At 38.6% G+C, this 15,952-nt stretch overlaps 1 protein-coding gene and 1 long non-coding RNA gene across 3 annotated transcripts in view; one reads left to right on the top strand and one right to left on the bottom strand.

Annotated features, from left to right (window-relative positions):
* USP32 (ubiquitin specific peptidase 32) overlaps window positions 1-15,952 on the top strand; it is a 246,595-nt gene that overhangs the window by 102,382 nt on the left and 128,261 nt on the right. The window lies entirely within an intron of this gene.
* Window positions 1-15,952, bottom strand: part of LOC121044670 (uncharacterized) — a 126,701-nt gene that overhangs the window by 48,170 nt on the left and 62,579 nt on the right. The window lies entirely within an intron of this gene.

Below are 15,952 nucleotides of genomic sequence, written 5' to 3'. Positions count from 1 at the left end.
GGAAGGCCAAATAGTAGATTAGGGGAGTTTTCTCACTATAAAAGTATTCTAGGGGCACCTTGGTGACTCAGTCATTTGTGTCTGACTTCGGCTCAGGTCATGCGGGTTCTTGCATGATCCCTCATGCATTCAAGCCCTGCCTCAGGCTCTGTGCTGACAGCTCAGAGTCTGGAGCCTGCTCTGGATTCTGCCTCCCCCTCTCTCTCTGCCTCTTTCCCACTCATGCTCTGTCTCTCTCACTCTCAAAAAACAAAAATAAAAAATAAAATAAAATAAAGTATTCTGGCCAATTAATAAAAAGTGGTAGAATTATATTTACCAGCATTTTTTAACCTTTAATCAATTTGTGAATGTAGGCAGTGACCATCAATGGCTACTAATATCATAAAGATATACTAAGATAAGCAGTCATTATGTGCCTCCTGATGGAGATACAGTGCACCAACTGGGAGATGGTTTTTGCCAAAAAATATCGTTTAAATTTGATCAGTTCTCTGGAACTGACTACCATTGCCCTTGGAAATACAGAGGACAGAATCATCAAATTGCAGACTTTGGGAAACTACTCAAGACCAATGTCTTGGTTTCTTCAGCAAATAAATTGTGAGGAAGGAGAGAGAGAGAAAGAAAATGTACATATTAAGACACTTAAGAATCTAGCAACCAATTATAATATGTTTTAGATCCTGATTTGAACAAACAAGTTGCAAAAAAAGTTGTGAGACAATTGGGGAAACTTGAATACTGACTAAATATTTGGTGATACTAAGGAATTTTTGTTAGTTTTTGTCTCCGTCTGTTTGGGATGTAATACAGTGCCATATTCTGAATGGCTTATAAACAACAGAAATTGGTTTCTTATAGTTCTAGAGTCTGGGAAGTTTAAGATTAAGATGCCCACACCTATAATGTCTGGTGAGGGCTTGCTTCCTGCTTCGTTAGATAACTGTCTTTGCTATGTCTTCAGGGAGCTCTCCCAGGCCTCTTTTGTAAGGGCAACTAATCTCATTCATGAGGACTCTACCCTCACAACCTAATCACCCCCCCCCAAAGCATCCCACCTCACATTGGGTTTCAACATAAGAATTTGGGGGAAACCGTGTTTTGTGTTGTTTTGTCTTTTGTTTTGTTTTCAGTGTAGTAATGCTAGTATGGTTGTATTTTTAAAGTATCTTGTATCTTGTAGAGATACATAATAAAATATTTACATATCAAATTAAGAATAAACTGTATAGCAGCTTTTTTTTTTAATATTTTTTTTCTTCAACGTTTTTATTTATTTTTGGGACAGAGAGAGACAGAGCATGAACAGGGGAGGGGCAGAGAGAGAGGGAGACACAGAATCAGAAACAGGCTCCAGGCTCCGAGCCATCAGCCCAGAGCCCGACGCGGGGCTCGAACTCACGGACCGCGAGATCGTGACCTGGCTGAAGTCGGACGCTTAACCGACTGCGCCACCCAGGCGCCCCTATAGCAGCTTTTTTTTAATGCACAGAATAAGTTTGTTGTTGTCTGGGCATTTCCAGAAAAATCAATTATTCACTAACAAATTTAGGTCTGCTGTGTTGTGAGAAAATTAGTTTTGAAAGAAATAACATCTTCAAAAGATCACATAGAAAAATTTTGATAAGGGAGTAAAACTAATTGATGAATCAAATCTTCATTAAAAGTTTAAATAGAAAAATATTGATCCTCATGAAAATTATGTAAAATGAAGCAAAAATTAGAAGTATTTATTTGGTTCTATTGACTATTAATCACACAGTTTAAAAGCTGTAGTAGAATTTACTCAGAAAAAAGTCATGAGGTCATTGATCATGAATTAATTCTTACTTATTAACAAAGTGGAGTCAAGCTCTGCTTTCTGTCTTCTGCCCTGAGAATAGCATTTACACACAGGAGCAGCTTTTCAGCCTGAGTCCTGGAATGAGAAGACATGTGACATATTTCCTTCACCTATATGCAGTAGGATGGAACTAAGGCTCAGGAAGTTAAGTGATTTGCCTAAGATCATAGAGCCAATAAATTAATAAAGCCTGGCTTCAAACCCAAGTCTCTGTCACTTGAAATGCCGTGATATGAAACAGTTTGCATCACTTACTACTTTCCCTTACTACTTTCCCAAGGAATAGTGGAATACCTTTGTAACTTGTAGCCAAAATACAGTGGAAGAGAAGGATCAGGGCATATACTAGTGGTTGAAACACAGCACAACCTTTCTTTAACTGTGGAGACCTATGTACCTCTGCCTTTTTAAAAAAATCTTTTAACTACATGCTAAGAGCTCTTGATATATTATAGAATAAGTCTTTCTCTTTTAAAATGCAGATTAATTTCCCTCTCTTCTGAACTCATCATATTATTTACTGGGATGATATCATTATCTGAAAGGGGGTTAGTGAGATCATTACCACAACCATCAATTTTATACCACTTTGATGCCACATTAGTATAACAGTATGACAGGTCTCAGTCTGGATATTCATGGCTACCAAATATTTAAGAAATGTTTTTATTCTTCTTTATTTTTTAATAGCTACCGAAAATCGCCAAAGAGATTTTTAAATAAAGATCTTGTAACCAGTTACAATAATAACAAACACGTGCTTTTTTTTAAAAGTAGCATCAAAATATCCTTGCTATCCTTTGCACACCCCCTCTAACCAATCCTAAAAACAAAGCTGAGGTAATGACCATGGCACTTAGTATTTCATAAATGTTAAAGCATTGTCAGTTGTAATGTAACTATTGCTTTAGAAATAATTTTTTGGGGATGAAGAAAGATATTACACATTAGATGTGTTGGATGCGTCATGATTTCTGGAACATTAAAAATGCTGGAAAATACATATATGTCTTAGAATTCAGAAAATATGGTGATTTTCCTGGGCCTCTTTTCCTCATCTGTCAGATGAACTTTTGAACTTGGTGGTTTGGGAAAGTTATTACTGTTCTTATATTTTGGGAGTGAGGTACCAGTATTTTCCAGCACTTAAATGTTGGCTATTGTTTTTATTATTATAAAAATAATTTATTAATGGAGTTAGTGTTGGGTTAAACACTGTAGTGCTATGATTAAGTAGCTTCTTACTGACTGGCAATATAAAGATTGAGATACGTGATATAGCATTTTACCTGTAGTATACAACAGTGTGTATTAAGTTCCTTTCTCCCATCTTTGCTACTGTCATGTGTATTAATTTAACATACGCTATAAACACATTAAATTTTTACTGTTATGCTTTTAGGCAGCCAATTATCTTTTAGAGAAGTTAAAAATAAGAGAACAACTATATTTTCTGTGTACCTTCATTTATGCTGTTCCTTATTCTTTTTCCTTTGTGTACATACATGTGTCTGGTTTGGTATTCGATTTCCTTCCACCTAAAGTACTCTTTCCCCCTTTTATGTGGTGCAGGTTTGCTGGTAATGACTTATTTGTTTTCATTTCTTGGAAAAGTCTATTTGACCTTTCTTTTTGAAAGATATTTTCTCTGGGTATAGGATTCCGGTTTTTCTTCTTGGTGTTGTAAACTTGTCACTTGACTGTCTTCTGGCTTACTTAGTTTTCAGTGAGAAATGTTTCAATACAGTATGTCTTTTTTCCTCTGGGTGCCTTAAACATTTTCTTTTTATCTTTGGTTCTGAGTAGTTTGAATATGATTTGAATATGATTTGTCTATTTGAATATGGTTTGGGGGTGGGGATAGAGGTATAATTTATCCTACCTATTGTCTGAACAACTTCTGTGTCTTTGTTTTGGGAAATTCTCAGCATTTATGTCTTCAGATGTTTCTTCTGCTCCATTCTCTTTTACTTCTAGGATTACACCTGCATGTGTGTTAAATCATTTGATTATCCTATAGCTCTTAAATTTTGTTTTGTTCTTTTCTACCCACACATTTTTCCCCCTTCTCTTTCATTTTGTACAATCTATTACTTGATTCTGTTGAGTTTACTATTGAACCATTCCAAAGTTTTTTATTTTTTTTTTTTTAAATTTTTTTTTCAACGTTTATTTATTTTTGGGACAGAGAGAGACAGAGCATGAACGGGGGAGGGGCAGAGAGAGAGGGAGACACAGAATCGGAAACAGGCTCCAGGCTCTGAGCCATCAGCCCAGAGCCTGACGCGGGGCTCGAACTCACGGACCGCGAGATCGTAACCTGGCTGAAATTGGACGCTTAACCGACTGCGCCACCCAGGCGCCCCTAAACCATTCCAAAATTTTAATGAACTCACTATTCATGTTTTTCCTTGCTTCCTCGTGTAACTTATAATTTGTGGTTGAAAGGTGGATGTTTTATGTTGGACAGTAGAGACTGAGGAAGATAGTATTTATGCCTGGCTAGGCCTTTAGCATGAGTAGTTGAGTCAGTCTCATCTGTGGTTGAGCTGTATTTTGTATTGCTATACTTAGCCATAGCTCACTATAGGCTTCAAATTCAAGTCTAGGGTTACCTTTTTTAGGGTGGAGTCTCATTTGCCAGAGGATTCTTCAAATGTTTGCTCTACCTTCAACTTTTTATCTTATTTTCTTGTTGTTATGATACTTCAGAAAGGGTCTCTTTGTATGCTCTTCCCTCCCCAGCAGTAGACTGATGTTATTTATTCTTCAGTGTTTGCTAACACAGTGGTGGAAGTGGGTAAGGGTGCTAGTTGGGGGGGGAGGCATTCTGTTTTATGTTTTTGTTTCAGTTTAAAGCTGTGACAGTGTATCCCCACTTCTTAGTGATTCTGCCTCTCCCCAATGGTAGGGGATATCTGAAGGTCTATGATGTTTTCTACCCCTGTCTCAGGGATAGAGGTTTTTTCTGTTACCTTCCTCCAGTTTATGCAGTTTATTTTTAGTTATACCAAGTGAAAATAGTTATTCCACAAAGTATATTTGTTAAGGTTTTTTAAAAAAGAGACAGAAGGTAAGCAGGAGAGGGACACGAAGAGTGGGAAACACAGAATCGGAAGCAGGCTCCAGGCCCTGAGCTGTCAGCACAAAGCCAGATGCAAAGCTCGAACTCATGAGTGGTGAGATCATGACCTGAGCTGAAGTCAGACGTGTAACCAACTAAGCCACCCAGGTGCCCCTGTTAAGGTTTTTTTGTTTTTTTGTTTTTTTGTTTTTTTTAAAATTTTTTTTCAACGTTTATTTATTTTTGGGACAGAGAGAGACCGAGCATGAGCGGGGGAGGGACAGAGAGAGAGGGAGACACAGAATCGGAAACAGGTTCCAGGCTCTGAGCCATCAGCCCAGAGCCCGACGCGGGGCTCGAACTCACGGACCGCGAGATCGTGACCTGGCTGAAGTCGGACGCTTAACTGACTGCGCCACCCAGGCGCCCCAAGGTTTTTTTTTTAAAGTGTTTTTTATGTTTTGATCTGGAACCATTTCCCTAGACTAGTTTTTGCTAGGCTTTTCTGTTAGTGGCACCAGAGATACATAATTTTTGGCATCAGTTGTCAAGAGTGTTATTGAATATATTTTTAAATATCACTTAATATATATTTTCATTTTCCATATTACTATGTAAGTTTTATTTCTTGAATTCTTTTTTATTGAAGTATAGTTGATATACTGTATTACATTAGTTTTAGGTATACAACATAGTGATTCAACTTCTGTATACATTATGCTATGCTCTATACAAGTGTAACTACCATCAGTCACTATATAATACCAATGACCAGTATATTCCATATACTGCATCTTTTATCTCTGCGACTTATTCATTCTATAACTAGAAGCCTGTATCTCCCACTCCCCTTCACCCATTTTGCTGATCCTCACACCCTCTCCCCTCTGGCAGCCTTCATTTCTTTATATCTGTGGGTCTGTTTTTTGCTTTTTGTTTGTTTAGATTCCACATGTAAGTGAAATCATACAAGATTTGTCTTTCTCTCTCTGATTTATTTCACTTAGCATAATACCTTCCAGGTCTATCCGTGTTGTTGCAAATGGCAAGATCTCATACCTTTTTTATGGCTGGGTAAAAGTCCTGTGTGTGTGTGTGTGTGTGTGTGTGTGTGTGTGTGTGTACACAAACCACATCTTTATCCATGCATCCATCAGTGGACATTTGGGTTACTTCCATATCTTGGCCATTGTAAATAATGCTGCAGTAAGCATAAGGGTGCATGTATTTTTTCAAATTAATGCTTTCATTTTCTTTGGGTAAATAGCCAAAAGCTGTAGCTGTCCAGTTTTCCCAGCACCATTTATTGAAGAGGCTGACATTTTCTCATTGTGCATTCTTGCCTCTTTTGTCATAAATTAATTGACCACATAAATGTCAATTATTATTTTGGGGCTGTCCTGTTCCATTGATCCATATGCCTATTTTTATGCCAATACCATACTGTTTTGATTATTACAGTTTTGTAGTATATCTTGAAATCTGGGACTATCAGCTTTGTTCTTCTTTCACAAGGTCGCTTTGGCTATTTGGGGGTCTTCTTTGGTTCCAGACAAATTTAATATTGTTCTAGTTCAGTGAAAAATACTTTCTTTTTTAAAATTTCTTAATGTTTATTTTTGAGAGAGAAAGAGTGTGCGTGCGCAAGTGGAGTGGCAGAGAGAGAGAGGGAGAGACAGAATCTGAAGCAGGCAGAGCCAGACACGGGACCCACAAACCACAAGATCATGACCTGAGCCAAAGTTGGACGCTTAAACAACTGAGCCGTGTAGGTGCCCCATAAATACTTAGTATTTTAATAGGGATTGCATTGAATCTACAGATTGCTTTGGGTTTGAACTATTCTTAATCATACATTTTTCGACAAAAATTTTGCATGGTAAAAACTGGGTCACTTTGTTTTAAACAACAGCACTTTTGACACCAAATGTATGGGGTTTTTCCCTATATCAGTCAATTTTTCAACTCTCTGGACACCAACTGGATGTCCTATAATTTCGATTCAATTCTGAGATAAGTACCTGGAATTAGTGCAGACCTCCAATTCTGCCCCCTCCTTCATATGCCAGTCTCAAGTCCTGTATTTCTGACCAGTTGGCTATAAATCTAGGGTTCCCATGACCTCCTCTTTGGGTTTGACAGTTTGCTAGATGGCTCACAGAATTCCGGAAGGCACTCTATTTACTATTACCAGTTTATTTTATTTTATTTATTTAAATAAATTTATTTTTTAATTTACAACCCTAGTTAGTTAGCATATAGTGCAGCCATGATTTCATGAGTAAATTCCTTAATGCCCCTTACCCATTTAGCCCATTCCCTCTCCCAAAACCCCGCCAGCAACCTGTTTCTTCTCTACATTTAAGAGTCTCTTATGTTTTGTTCCCCTCCCTGTTTTTATATTATTTTTGCTTCCCTTCCCTTCTGTTCATCTGTTTTGTATCTTAAATTCCTCATGAGTGAAGTCATGATATCTGTCTTTCTCTAATTTTACTTAGCATAATACCCTCTAGTTCCATCCACGTAATTGCAAATGGCAAGATTTCATTCTTTTGATTGGTGAGTAATACTCCATGGTGTATATATACCACATCTTTTAAAAAAATTAATTAATTAACTTTTTAATTTACATCCAGGTTAGCATATAGTGCAGCCATGATTTCAGGAATAGATTCCTTAATGCCCCTTACCCATTTAGCCCATCCCCCCTTCCACAACCCCTCCAGCAATCCTGTTTGTTCAAGAGTTTCTTATGTTTTGTCCCCCTCCCTGTTTTTATATTATTTTTGCTTCCCTTCCCTATCTTCATCTGTTTTGTATCTTAATTCCTCATATGCGTGAAGTCATATATTTGTGTTTCTCTGACTGATTAATTTCGCTTAGTGTAATACCCTCTAGTTCCATCCGCGTATTTGCAACTGGTAAAATTTCATTCTTTTTGATTGCTGAGTAATATTCCTTTACATACACACACACACACACACACACACACACACACACACACACACACCCACCCACACACACCACATCTTCTTTATCCATTCCTCCATTGATGGACATTTGGGTTCTTCTCATACTTTGGCTGTTGTTGATAGTGCTGCCATAAACATTGGGGTGCATGTTCTCCTTTGAAACCGCACACCTGTATCCCTTGGATAAATACCTAGTGCAATTGTTGGGTCGTAGGGTAGTTCGATTTTTAATTTTTTGAGGAACCTCCATACTGTTTTCCAGAGTGGCTATACCAGTTTGCATTCCCACCAGCAGTGCAAAGAGATCCTCTTTCTCTGTATCCTCTAACAATGTCTGGTGTTGCCTGAGTTGTTAATGGTAGCCATTGTAGCAGGTGTGAGGTGGTATCTCATTGTGATTTTGATTTGTATTTCCCTGATGATGAGTGATGTTGAGCGTTTTTGCATGTGTCTGTGAACCATGTGGAGGTCTTCTTTGGAAAAGGGTCTATTCCTGTCTTTTGCCCATTTCTTCACTGGATTATTTGTTTTTTGGGTGTTGAGTTTGATAAGTTCTTTATAGATTTTGGATACTAACCCTTTATCTGATATGTCGTTGCAAATATCTTCTCCCTTTCTGTCAATTGTCTTTTAGTTTGCTGATTGTTTCCTTCTCTGTGCAGAACCTTTTTATTTTGATGAGGTCCCAATAGTGCATTTTTGCTTTTGTTTCCCTTGCCTCTGGAGACATGTTGAGTAAGAAGTTGCTGTGGCCAAGATCAGAGAGGTTTTTGCCTGCTTTCACCTCGAGGATTTTGATGGCTTCCTGTCTTACATTTAGGACTTTCATCCATTTTGAGTTTCTTTTTGTGTATGGTGTAAGAAAGTGGTCCAGGTTCATTCTTCTGCATGTCGCTGTCCAGTTTTCCCAGCACCACTTGCTGAAGAATATCCATTGGATATTCTTTCCTGCTTTGTCAAAGATTGGCTGTCCATATGTTTGTGGGTCCATTTTTGGGTTCTCTATTCTGTTCCATTGATATGAGTGTCTGTTTTTGTGCCAGTACCATGCTGTCTTGTTGATTACACCTTTGTAATACGTCTTGAAGTCCAGGAGTGTGATTGCCTCCAGCTTTGGTTTTCTTTTTCAAGATTGCTTGATTCGGGGTCTTTTCTGGTTCCATACAAATTTTAGGATTATTTGTTCTAGCTCTGTGAAGAATGCTGGTGTTATGTTGATAGGGTTTGCTTTGAATATGCAGATTGCTTTGGATAGTATTGACATTTTACCAATATTTGTTCTTCCCATCCAGGAGCATGGAATGTTTTTCCATTTTTTGTGTCATCTTCAATTTCTTTCATAAGCTTTCTGTAGTTTTCAGTGTATAGATTTTTCACCTCTTTGATTAGATTTATTCCTAGGTAGTTTATAGTTTTTGGTGCAATTATAAATGGGACCGATTCCTTGATTTCTCTTTCTGTTGTTTCATTATTGGTGTATAGGAATGCAACTGATTTCTGTGCATTGATTTTATATCCTGCGACTTTGCTGAATTCATGGATCAGTTCTGGCTGTTTTTGGTGTAATCTTTTGGGTTTTCCATGTAGAGTATCATGTTGTCTGCAGAGAGTGAAAGTTTGACTTCCTCCTTGCCTATTTGGATGCTTTTTATTCCTTTGTGTTGTCTGATTGCTGAGGCTAAGACTTCCAACACTGTGTTGAATAACAGTGGTGAGAGTGGACATCCCTGTTGTGTTCCTGATGTCAGGGGGAAGCTCTCAGTTTTTCCCCATTGAAGATGAGATTAGTAGTGTGTCTTTCATATATGGCTTTTATGATCTTGAGGTATGATCCTTCTACTCCTATTTTCTTCAGGGTTTTTATCAAGAAAGGATGCTGTATTTTGCCTAATGCTTTCTCTGCATCTTTTGAGAGGATCATGTGGTTCTTGTTCTTTCTTTTATTGATATGATGTATCACATTGATTGTTTTGCGGATATTGAACCAGCCCTGCATCCCATGTATAAATCTCACTTGTTATGGTGAATAATACTTTTAATGTACTGTTGGGTCCGGTTGGCTAGTATCTTGTTGAGAATTTTTGCATCCATGTTCATCAGGGAAATTGGTCTGTAGTTCTCCTTTTTAGTGGGGTCTTTATCTGGTTTTGGAATCAAGGTAATCCTGGCTTCATAGAATGAGTTTGGAAGTTTTCCTTCCATTTCTATTTTTTGGAACAGCTTCAACAGAATAGGTGTTAAGTCTTCCTTAAATGTTTGGTAGAATTCCCCTGGAAAGCCATCTAGCCCTGGACTTTTTTGGGGGGGGAAGATTTTTAAATTAAATTTAATTTTTTTAAGACTTTTTTTAAAATGTTTGTTTAGTTTTGAGAGAGAGAGGGATAGAGAGTGCACGAGTGAGAGTGGCAGAGGAGACACAGAATTTGAAGCAGGCTACAGTCTCTGAGCTGTCAGCACAGAGCCTGATGTGAGGATTGAACTCACGTACTGTGAGATCATGACCTGAGCCGAAGTTGGACACCCAACAGACTGAGCCACCCAGGCGCCCGGGAGATTTTTATTACTAATTCAATTTCTTTACTGGCTATGGGTGGGTCTCTTCAAATTTTTTATTTCTTCCTGTTTCAGTTTTGGTAGTTCATATGTTTGTAAGAATTTGTCTATTTCTTCCAGATTACCCATTTTATTGGCATAAAATTGCTCATATTCTCCTATTATTGTTTGTATTTCTGCTGTGTTGGTTGGATCTTTCCTCTTTCATTCTTGATTTTATTTATTTGGGTTCTTTCCTTTTTCTTTTTGATCAGACTCACTTGAGGGTTATGAATTTTGTTAATTCTTCCAAAGAACCAGCTTCTGGTTTCATTGATCTATTCTACTGTTTTGTTTTTGTTTTTATTTTTGTTTTTTGGTTTTTTTTTTTTTGGTTTCAATAGCATTGATTTCTGCCCTAATCTTTATTATTTCCTGCCTTCTGCTGGTTTTGGGTTTTATTTGCTGTTCTTTTTCCAGCTCTTTAAGGTATGAGGTTAGGTTGTGTATCTGAGACCTTTCTTCCTTCTTTAGGAAGTCCCGGATTGCTATATGCTTTCCTCTTATGACCGCCTTTGCTGTGTCCCAGAGGTTTTGGGCTGTGGTGTTATCTTTTTCCTTGGCTTCCATGTACTTTTTAATTCCCTCTTTAACTTCTTGGTTAGCCCATTCATTCCTTAGTAGGATGTTCTTTAATCTCCAAGTATTTGTTATCTTTCCAAATTTTTTTCTTGTGGTTGATTTTGAGTTTTGTAGTGTCGTGGTTTGAAAATATGCATGATGTGATCTGCATCTTTTTGTACGTGTTGAGGGCTGAATTATGTCCCAGTATGTAATCTGTTCTGGAGAGTATTCCACGTGCAGTGGAGAAGAACGTATATTCTGCTGCTTTAGGATGAAATGTTCTGAATATATCTGTTAAGTCCATCTGGTCCAGTGTGTCATTCAAAGCCATTGTTTCCTTGTTGAGTTTCTGATTAGATGATCTGTCTATTGTTGGAAGTGGAGTGTTGAAGTCCCCTACTCTTATCAATGAGTTTCTTTATGTTGGTGATTAGTTGATTTATATATTTGGATGCACCCACATTGGAGCATAAATGTTTACAATTATTAGATCTTGGTGGATAGACCCCTTAATCATGATATAATGCCCTTCATCCCTTGTTACAGTTTTCATTTTAAAATCTAGATTTTCTGATATAAGTATGGCTTTTCTGGCTTTCTTTTGGCGGCCATTAGCATGATAGATGGTTTTCCATCCCCTTATTTTCAATCTGAAGGTGTCTTTAGGTCTAAAATGGGTCTCTTATAAACAGCGTATAGATGGATCTTGGTTTCTTATCCATTGTTACCCTGTGTCTTTTGATTAGAGCGTTTAGTCCATTGATGTTTAGAGTGAGTACTGAAAGATACAAATTTATTGCTGTTATGTCACCTGTAGAGTTGGAGTTTCTGGTGGTGTTCTCTGGTCCTTTCTGGTCTTTGTTGCTTTTGGTCTTTTTTTTTTTTTTTTTTTCTTCCCGTCTTTTCTTCCCTCAGAGAGTCCCCCTTAAAGTTTCTTGCAGGGCTGGTTGAGTGGTCATGAACTCCTTTAATTTTTGTTTGTCTGGGAAACTCTTTAAGTCTCCTATTTTGTATGACAGCCTTGCTGTATAAAGAATTCTTGGCTGCATGTTTTTCCGATTCAGCACATTGAATATATCCTGCCACTCCTTTCTGGCCTGCCAAGTTTCTGTGGATAGGTCTGCTGCAGACCTGATCTATCTTCCCTTATAGGTTAAGGACTTCTTTCCCTTGCTGCTTTCAGGATTCTTTCCTTGCCTGAGTATTTTGTGAATTTGACTATAATATGCTTTGTTGATGGCTGGTTTTGTTGAATCTAATGGGCATTCTCTGCTTTCTGGATTTTGATGTCTGTGTTTCCCAGGTTAGGAAAGTTTTCCACTATGATTTGCTCACATAAACCTTCTACTCCTTTTTCTCCCTCCTCATCTTCTAGGACCCCTGTGATTCTGATGTTATTCCTTTTTAATGAGTCACCGAGTTCTCTATTTCTTATATCATGCTCTTTTGCCTTAGTGTGCCTCTTTTTTTCTGCTTCATTATTCTCCATAAGTTTGTCCGATAGATCGTGGATACGTTGCTCTGTTTCTTCCATCTTTGCTGCTGTGGCACCCATTGGACATTGCAGCTCAATAGTAGCATTTTTTATTTCATTTTGACTAGCTTTTACTTCTTTTATCTCTGCAGTAAGGGTTTCTAGTCTGTTTTTAACCCCAGCCTGTTTTCTTATTATTGTGATTTTCAATTCTGGTTCAGACATCTTGCTTGTATCTGTGTTGATTAAGTCCCTGGCTGTCATTTCTTCCTGTTCTTTCTTTTGGGATGAATTTCTTCGTTTTGTCATTTTGAAGAAAGAAAAGGAATTAATAAAGTACAAAAAAAATTAAACAAGAACAACAAAATCAAATGAAAAATGCTGGGTCGTAGGTGTGTTTTGGTCTCATTGTTGAAAGAAACTTGATAGATTAGAGAAAAGGGAGAAAGAGAAGAAAAGGAAAGAAAGAAAAGAAAAAGGAAAACATTTGAGAAAATGAACGCAACAAAATAGAATAAAATGAAATGGAAGTAAGATAGAATATAAAAAATTTACAAAAAAGTAATATAGTAGAAAAAAATTAAATCTTTTTAATAAAAATGGAAAATAAAAATAAATTTTTTCTCTTTCTGTATTCAAGAATAAGAAAAGAAAAAAAATTAAATAGTTGGACTAACAAACAGAGTCAAATATGATTGAAATTACATCCGGTTTTCCCTAGAAGTCAAACTATGAAGCACTTTATAGTCTGCAAACTAAGCAGGCAGAGAGACTTGTGTTCTTCAAGAGTGCGGTTGGCCCATTTGGGCAGGTCTTAGTGTAATGGCTCCATTCTCCACTAGATGGTGCTGCTTAGCTTAGTGGGGTAGATTGTTGTGGGTGTAGGTGTGTAGGGGCATGCATGGGAGAGGTGAAAATGGAGTCACCCAGCTACCCAGTCTCTAGTATCAGAACTCTGTGCTCTTCCCTACTAGCAGTCAAGCACCCCTTCTTTGTCTCTGGCTTCTGTCCATTCTCTGTTTCTACACTGTGTGTGACCAAGGCATCTGGCTGCCCGGCGGCACCTCCCTCCTGAGTTTTATCTCAGATGGGGCCGTGTTTCCCAACCCCTCATTTCTGTATTCTCTGGGGGAGGGTCTCTCTCAGCAATGGCTGGGTGCTGGCCGCCCCCAGGAACTTTCGGGAGACCGTGCCACTGCTGATGCCCAGAGACTGCAGCCAGCCACCAGCCCTTCCCAGAAAAAAGTTTGTGCAGTCACGTAGCAGCAGCATTTCAGGGATTACGGCAAATCACGGCACACATCTGGCACCAGGCTTCACCCTCAACATCCTGGCTCTGACACCAGTGAATGTGGCCATTCTCAGGGATCTGCTGGGACCTTTGCCTGTGGGGAGGCCACACTGCCTCTACCAAATGTCCTCCCAGTAGGGGAACCACCTCTCCCTGTGTGGCCCTCGGACCCCTCAGACTTCACACTCTGCCTCCAGGGATTTCCCCTTCCTACCAGAGCTCCGCCAGGTATTGAGCTGTGGAGTTTCAGACTCTGCGCTCCACCTGTTTATAGAGTCTTAATGGAATTTAAACCCACTCCTTTCTCCCTTTTTTGTTTAGTCCCTGTGGCTGTTTCCACTGTTCCTTTTTGTCTCCAGCTGCTTTCAGGGGTGGGTGCTTTTCCTGTATTTCCCCACCCCCCGCCTCACATGCCTCTTCTCCCCAGGCAAAAACAGCTCCCTGTCCTCAGTGGCTTCTTTCTCTCCCAGTTCGCCTCTCCACTCTGGATACCTGCCCAGTTGTGTGGTTCAGGTCATGCAGATTGTTGTATTAGTCCTCAAATCAGTTTTCTAGGTGTGCAAGGTGGTTTAGTGATGATCTGGCTGCATTTCAGGTCCTAGAGACAAAAAAAAAACGTTCCATGCTGTTCTGCCATCTTGGCCCCTCCTCTTATTATTACCTATTTATTAAAAAAATTTTTTTTTAATGTTTATTTATTTTTTGAGAGAGAGAGAGACAGAGTGTGAGCAGGGGAGGGGCAGAGAGAGATGGAGACAGAATCTGAAGCAGGCTCCAGGCTCTGTGCCGTCAGCACAGAGCCTGATGCAGGGCTTGAACTCACAGACCGCAAGATCATGACCTGAGATGAAGTTGGACGCTTAACCAACTGAGCCACCCAGGCACCCCTACCAGTTTATTTTTTTAAAGACTGCAACTTAGTAACAGCCAAATGGAAAGAGACACAAAGGGCAAGGGGTGAAGGTGGGCAGGGAGGGGGATGGTATGCAGAACTTCCATGCCATCTCTGGGTGTTCCCCTCTGCTAGCACCTTGATGTCTTCACCAACCCCTGGTTTAGGGGTTTTTCATGGAAGTTCCATTATGCAGGCATGGCTGATTAAATCACTGGCCATTTATTGGCTATTGGTGATTAAATAAATCTCCAGCACCCTTCCCTTCCTGGAGATTGGGAAGTGCTGCTGAGTATTCTAACCCTCTAATCACATCTTTTCCTCTGACTACCAGCTCACATTCTGAAGCTTTGTAAAGGCCTACCAAGAGTCATTTCATTAGCATAAACTCAGATATGAATGAAAGGGACTTATTGGGTAAATAACCAAAGATGCTTCTTTTACCTATATAATTCAGCAAAGAGTTTTAGAAGCTCTTGTGTCAGAAACTTGGAGGAAGACCAAATATTTATTTCTTATTATATCACAATATCACCTTAGGCACTCAATAAAGAATTACTAACTGAATGAATTTATGTCATTGTTTTTGCTGTCCCTTTCTTATGCATAGCTTTTCTTCTTTAGTTTTGATTACTAGGATACTCCTTTCTAAGAGTGTATAAAACATCTTGAGGGGTTTCTGTATTTTTTACTTTTATAAAATTGAATATATTTGGCATATAACGTGTACATTTAAAGTATACAAGGTGTTAATTTGGTGTATTTATATATTGTAATATGATTGTCATTCCATTTTTAAACATTCAGAGGGTGTCAGTCTTTCAATTTTTTTTAATGTTTATTCATTTTTGAGAGACAGAGACAGAGCATGAGTGGGGGAGGGACAGAGATAGAGGGAGACACAGAATCTGAAGCAGGCTCCAGACTCTCAGCTGTCAGCACAAAGCCCGACACAGGGCTTGAACCCACAAACCTAGAAATCTTGAGATCATGACCTGAGCCGAAGTCGGACGCTTAACCAACTGAACCACTCAGAGGCCCCAGATGTCGATCTTTCAAATCAAAATGTATGTAAGTTTTACAGAGGTTGAAGGAAATTCTGTAATTACACAAAATTCTTACCACATTATTGGGGCTATTGAACCTTTATCTTCTTTGACCTTGATAAGGATTCCAAAGAAAAAGAATAGTTAGTGTGTGAGCCAGTGATATATATATATATAGTAGAATAGATAAAGTGTATTTTTGGCTGAGTGC

Source organism: Herpailurus yagouaroundi, unplaced genomic scaffold (genome assembly GCF_014898765.1).
Source record: "Herpailurus yagouaroundi ecotype Mexico unplaced genomic scaffold, PumYag 189, whole genome shotgun sequence".
Classification (NCBI taxonomy): Eukaryota; Metazoa; Chordata; class Mammalia; order Carnivora; family Felidae; genus Herpailurus; species Herpailurus yagouaroundi.
Note: the sequence above shows the minus strand (reverse complement) of the source record. Positions and strands in the feature narration are given on the sequence as shown.